Below are 6497 nucleotides of genomic sequence, written 5' to 3' on the forward strand. Positions count from 1 at the left end.
TTTATATTATATGTAAACAGATAATTTGCATTCTGTCAATGTAAAGATCTTGCTGACTTTAAGAACTGCAAAATACAGAAACAAATTAGTAATAAAACCAATCTTTCTATTTTAAATGTCATAAACTTAAGACATGATTTGGTCATATAAATTATAATCAGTAGAGCCTAAAATGTGTTTTTATTCTACAACAAACAAATGGAAGAGTTCAGAAGCAAAATGTTAAAGCACAAACAACCATGACAAACTGCTGCAACTAATCCTCTGACAAAAACCCTAAACAGTGGGTCAAGGGTATGTTATAACATCAAATATGGAGAATTTTCTCTTGAGGAGGAAAAATCAGTTTACAAAATGTCCCAAAAACATGTTTTAACATCAAATATGAAGCAAATCTTCCTGTTGATGTTGTCTTTAGTCCTATTTTTCAAGACAAAGACAAGGTCATTTTACAAAACAGGTGTCAAACTCAGTTCCTGGAGAGCCGCAGCTCTGTACAGTTCAGTTACAACCTATTTAAACACACCTGATCAAGGTAACAGAGTTCTTTACGCTTGTTTTGAAATCCCCCTGTGAAATTTTTATTATTTAAAAAAAAATACTGCTTAACAGAGATGTATTTTAACTAAATTTTGAACATAATAGTTTAATAGTTTTAACTAATTTGTCTTTGTGATGATGACAGAGCATATATTTTATTGACCTCAAATTGTTTTTAAAATTTAGCTCTTTTTATTTCAGATAAAAACAAAAATAAGACTATTTAAACATTTAAAAACATACTAAAATAACACTATAAAATAGTAAAATACTAAAAAAAAATTGGAAATTCTGTGAACATTTTATGAAGAGGAGGTTTTAGGATTAAGTGAGACATTGATAGTTAAATGAGACATAGTATTTTGACTTGCACATTAAATCAGTCAATCTTTAAAACATGTCTAGGTGCAATAAAGAACCCCTATGAAAATAAAATCCAGAGGCTTTTATCTCCCACATTTAGCGGCCAGATTAAAACAAATATTGACAGGACAAGGCTTTTTTCATTCTGCCTCTGTCATCCAGTCCTGATTGCCCTTGGTATGCTTTGTCTTTATTATTTAATAGACTCAACCCTTGTGTTGTCCTTGCTTTCCAGGTCACAATATTTCAATTTAAACATATGCACGCAAACAGATATGAAGTTGGGTAAACATCAGTCTGGGTAATCCAACTGAGGGGGCTGTGGGGGAGAAAACGTCCTCTCATGCTCACGTTCACATCCCTCCCTCTCTCTCTTGTTCTCTCGCTCCTTCTCATCTTTCAGGAGAGAGGGGTAAGGAGGTGCTGTGTGAAGGCTGAGATGAGCACATCAGAGCTGGAGTCAGAACAGAGCGCAGCTGCCCTAACATGACACACCACAGCTACCTCTGCACTCCAAGCAGTGTTAATTTTGTTGATGAATTTTTTTTTTGCCCACTAAAACTAGACGAAAACTATATAAAACTTAAGTGATGATGTTGACAACTGTAATAAAACTATACTGACATATTCGTTGACTTATAAATACAAGATGAGAACGTGATTGGGGAATGTATTTTGGAAAATATCCAATCAGAATTAATCTTGGTGTGTTATGCATGATGCACACACATACACATTTATAAATGTAGACGCAGTATGCGGTTACACCATAATCCATAGGGGTATCTGTCTGATTAAACTATATAATGAGTAGCGATGTAACGATTCATCGTGAGCCGGTTAAAAATCAATTCAAATATGTGACGATTCAAATCGGTAGAAATGTGGAATGAATCGCGATACATGTTTTAAACAAAGGGGGCGCTGTGTTTACAAGCCCAAACTCGCTTTACCTGCTCATCAGCGGCAAGCAAGAGGTGGGTCGGCAGACTGAAATGAAAGTGGCGAGGTGTGCCAGACAAAACACAAACTGTATGCAAATACCGCAAAAATACGTTTACTTACTGTTACGTTCGCTTGCAGAACGTATTTTGTATATGTGTGTGCATTTGTTTGTATGTGGGTGTGTCGTTTCATGGTACGAATGGCATTGGAGGAGCTGCATTCCGTGCTGATGACGTTGGCCGTTGACGCTGGTTTTGCACCACCAATCGCTGGTCGCGCAGCGTTTAAAAGCTGAGCCCAAACTGCAATGGCGATCACTCTCTATCTCTTTCCATCTCTCGCTCCTTCTCGCTTTTACTCTTTCGGTGGGTCTCTGTGAGGACAGTCTCTCTTGCGAGGGCTAGTCTGAGAGAAAGTGTTTTGTAGTGATGGTGAAATGAAGCTTTCTGAACCAGTGAAGCGCTTGACTCAATTTTATAGGTAAAAGATTCGTTACTCAAAGCTTTCTAAATCAGAGCTCGATGAGGACCTCTTCTGGTTAAAGTGTGGGAAAGCACTGTGTTGCAATAATGTCACAACTGATCAACTCATTCATGTAGTAATACAACAACAGTCATATAAACAAATTACTCTAGTTTTTACACATAAGGTATGTTACATTACACGACCGATGACTGTAGTTAAATCCAAGGTATTCAAAAGTACTTACATTTATCATATTACAACTAGTCCCATTCCAAGCGGGGATCGAACCACCAATTCCTGCATGGGAGGTGAATGCTCTAAGGAGGAGGCTATGTGAGTAATGCTTTCGGGTCGCCAGCTGGCCTCCGTTAAACACTATACTACGATATACTGTGGTTTTCTTTAAAGAGAGTTGTAATAAAATACGCTAATACACTTTAGTATGCTTCAAAACCCTTTTACTATAAGTTACTATTGTATTTTAGTTCAATTTACTGGTGTGTGGGACCGGTGCAGTGCTTTGAAACAGTAGAAATGTATGTAATCGGCACCTAATCTCTCGCTATACACTTTACTAACCCATGAGGGTGTTCAAATCTCTGAATCAATATTCGAAGCAGTCACGTGGGTATAGGCGAAAATGAAGCTTCGGACGTCACTGATCACGTGATGATGGCAAAACTAATCTAGCTCCGGTACACTGCTTCACTGCGGGATGTATCGTTTTTTTGATACATGCTTCGAAGCCTCGGCGCACAACGTCACATCACTAGTGTTTTGCTTGTGTTTAATGCTCTTGTCTAAAGAATCAGAATCAGAAAGAGCTTTATTGCCAGGTATGTTCACACATACAAGGAATTTGTTTTGGTGACAGAGCTTCTACAGTGCGACAGGATTACAGAGACAGGACAAAAAACAGATAATAAATATATATAAAAAAAAATAGAAGTAGTGAGTGCAAATATACAGATTGACAAGTGTATGTACGTGTTTATTACTATATACAACGTTATTTGTGCAGCTGTTATGTGCAAATTGGCATGTAAAGTGTGTTGTTAAATAAGTGTATATGTGTATAAAGTGTATAGCAGTAGTGATGTTGGTTCCACAATAATTATCATCAAGTGTTCATGAGATGGATTGCCTGAGGGAAGAAACTGTTTCTGTGTCGGGCTGTTCTGGTGCGCAGTGCTCTGTAGCGTCGACCAGAAGGTAAAAGTTCAAAGAGGCAGTGTGCTGGGTGTGAGGGGTCCAGAGTGATTTTGGCAGCCCTTCTGCTCGCTCTGGATAAGTACAGTTCTTGGGGAGTAGAAAGGGTTGTACCAGTGATTCGCTCAGCAGTCCGAACTATTCGACGTAGTCTTTGGAGGTAATATTTTCCCTTCTGAAAAATCCAGCTTAAACCAGCCTAGGCTGGTTGGCTGGTTTTAGCTGGTTGACCAACCTGGTTTTAGAGGGGTTTTGGCTATTTCCAGGCTGGAAAATGACGAAGGAGAAACCCGAAGAAAAAAAAACAAAGGAGCAAATGATTCTTTCAGCAGTCTAAGACATGAACAAACTGTCATGTTTAACTATTATCATCACATTTTGGACGATTATGAAGTTGGAATGACTGAATTACTCTAACAGAGGCTACATGTGCTGGTGAAGATTAAAGACACAGATGAGAGGTTTGCACTGACTGATGGCTATATGTTGCGTGTTGTTTTTGAACCCAAATAAGGACTAAATGTATGTTATGTGTAGTTTTTCTGTAATTGGTAACATATCGGAGACTGTAAGGGCCTGTGTGTTTTCATGTATGTTACATTTATTTATTTATTTCATATAATTGCAGATGTTACAGTAGGCAATTTCGGATGTGTTCTGCATCTACCGTTGGTACCCTTTTAGCAGCAGAAACGCAAGCCTGAAAAGGGTGACCCGAACCAACCAGTACCATACTGTACAGTACCACTCAGTGGAAAAGTGCCATAAATGTCAACTGGGCATTTAAAGCATCTTACGGTATAAATTATGCAGAACAATTTTTATAAATGACAGTGTTTAGCAGTCATTGGTTAATTAGAGTTTATCTAAGTCAAAATGCAAACTTTTTTATCAGTTACTGAAAGTAGTTTGTACTACATAGGGGTTTTGTATCATATGGACAATACATTTATGGATGTTTTCCTGGCACATTGCTTTGATGATAAGAAGAGACCATAAATTCCCATAAATCAAGTGCCATTATAAGGACTTAAAGCCAAATCATGTTGGTATGTGCCTCAGACAGTATTATTTTCTTGCATTTTCCCTTGTGTTATTTTTGTAGCATCAAGACAAAAGTCCCAGCTGTTCATCTCTTATAAGGGATCACTCTCAGATATGAAGGAACTGTGCTGTTTTATATGTCCACAGATGTGGATATTGTATTTATGACTATATAAACATATATAAAATATTTCAGTTAATCTTTTTATGTATTCTTATATTTTTCACATAAAAATACTGTCATCTTTATATTAAATCACTTGTGCAAACAGACCAAAAGGAAAATCTGCTTCTCACATCAACATAACTGCTGTTTATGAATCAATCTTATGGTCAAGACTACATTATGTTTCATCTGACTGATCATAAACCACCATGAACACATCTGAAGAGCACGATTACACATTAAATCTGGTGAGTATTCATTCATTTGTGTTTTAATCCACTGTCTTGCTAGTCTCTATTATTAATGTTATCATTACCATTAAGAAGAATTATAGAGAATATGTATTACATATTTAAAAAACAGATGACATGCACATACTGCATAACCCATAATATTAAATTATGGATTTATATTTACTTTATAATAAATAAGATATATGATGTTTACCTGTTATGATTTTTCGCAAAAACTTTGAATTTCTTATTGAATTTTTTGTTCTCAGAACCAATATTTACGTTAAAGTGGCCACAACTGTATATAACTCCTAGACTTTGGCAATCTGAGTTAGTCATCTCTATTTTTTGCTCTCATGTGGTGACTTTTAACTGTGACAGCTGGAAACTGGTTGACTGCTGGCGTACTTATAATGCCATTTCAATGGGAAAAAAAAACATTAAACATGATTTTGTTTTTTTTATTAATCATTAATAAAGTACATATTATATTTACACATTCGCTATTGCAAATTTACAAGAAATGTACAATTATAATAAGAAGCAACATCCCAGAGTGATTCACAAAATCACCAGCTGGAATCTCAGATAAAATAAAATAAATCTCTTATTAATGAATTTCCAGGTAATACTCAGACATCCAAATCAATGTCTATTGTATGTAACAGAAGAACAGAACCATAGTTTCACTCCAAAGTTCATACTTAACATTTTTTTTCAGATGAAAGAGACAAAAGAGTAAAGCAACACATGTGATTAAAGAAATGAATTCCTGCAGTGTTACTGTTCAAGTACCAATCAAGAGATTGAAACGCTCCTCTCGCCTCTCATCACCACTATGAAAGACATAAAGCATTAGGCCCAATCCCAATTCTATTTTTTTTTTTTTTTAACACTTACCCCTTCCCCTTGGCTCTTGAAAGAGTGTGCGAGGTGGGAGGGCTTTAAATTTACCATTAAAAAATGGCACAGCACTACAAAACACCAGCACACGTTACCATATGCCATCACAAGCTCTTACTTTATACTATATGAGATCGATGATGGCGACTGCTGTAGTTATTCCAGTTGCGTTTTTTTGGTATTTGTCTTCAAGTAAATCACAGAAGGCAACAATATCACATAATATCACGTTATCATAATGATATAATGTGGCAATAATCTCATAACTGTACTGTGCATTTACACCATGGCCATATTCATCTATGCAAACACAACAAAACAACACCAGACACTGTAAAAAGGTAATTCCAGCCACTAGACTTTTCTGACAGGGTATTCAAGAGTCATCGAGTGACAGATGACTATACAGGAGTTATTATTATGGAATATATTTTTAATATATTTTTTGAAGCAAGGCTTCATGAAGCAAAACTTGATCGCCGTAATAATTGTATTAAAACATATGCTTGTTTGTTGCAATAATTCTTAATAATGCCTGAAAATACTTAAATTTGTGAATCTCTTGATGTGTGCAGCCATGTTGTTGTTGTAGCTGCAGTGTTATGGGAAAATTTCGTACCCTTTGATTT

At 36.1% G+C, this 6497-nt stretch overlaps 1 protein-coding gene across 1 annotated transcript in view; it reads right to left on the reverse strand.

The window, feature by feature from the left end:
• Positions 1-5873: 5873 nt before the first annotated feature.
• The window catches only part of LOC130245845 (ATP-sensitive inward rectifier potassium channel 1-like), a 1956-nt gene continuing 1332 nt past the window's right edge, over positions 5874-6497 (reverse strand). Inside the window, exon 1 of the mRNA XM_056478620.1 lies at positions 5874-6497. This exon is cut by the window's right edge and continues 1332 nt beyond it. The gene's annotated coding sequence lies outside the window, so the exon portion shown is untranslated.

The sequence above is a fragment of the Danio aesculapii genome, chromosome 18, assembly GCF_903798145.1.
Source record: "Danio aesculapii chromosome 18, fDanAes4.1, whole genome shotgun sequence".
NCBI lineage: Eukaryota > Metazoa > Chordata > Actinopteri > Cypriniformes > Danionidae > Danio > Danio aesculapii.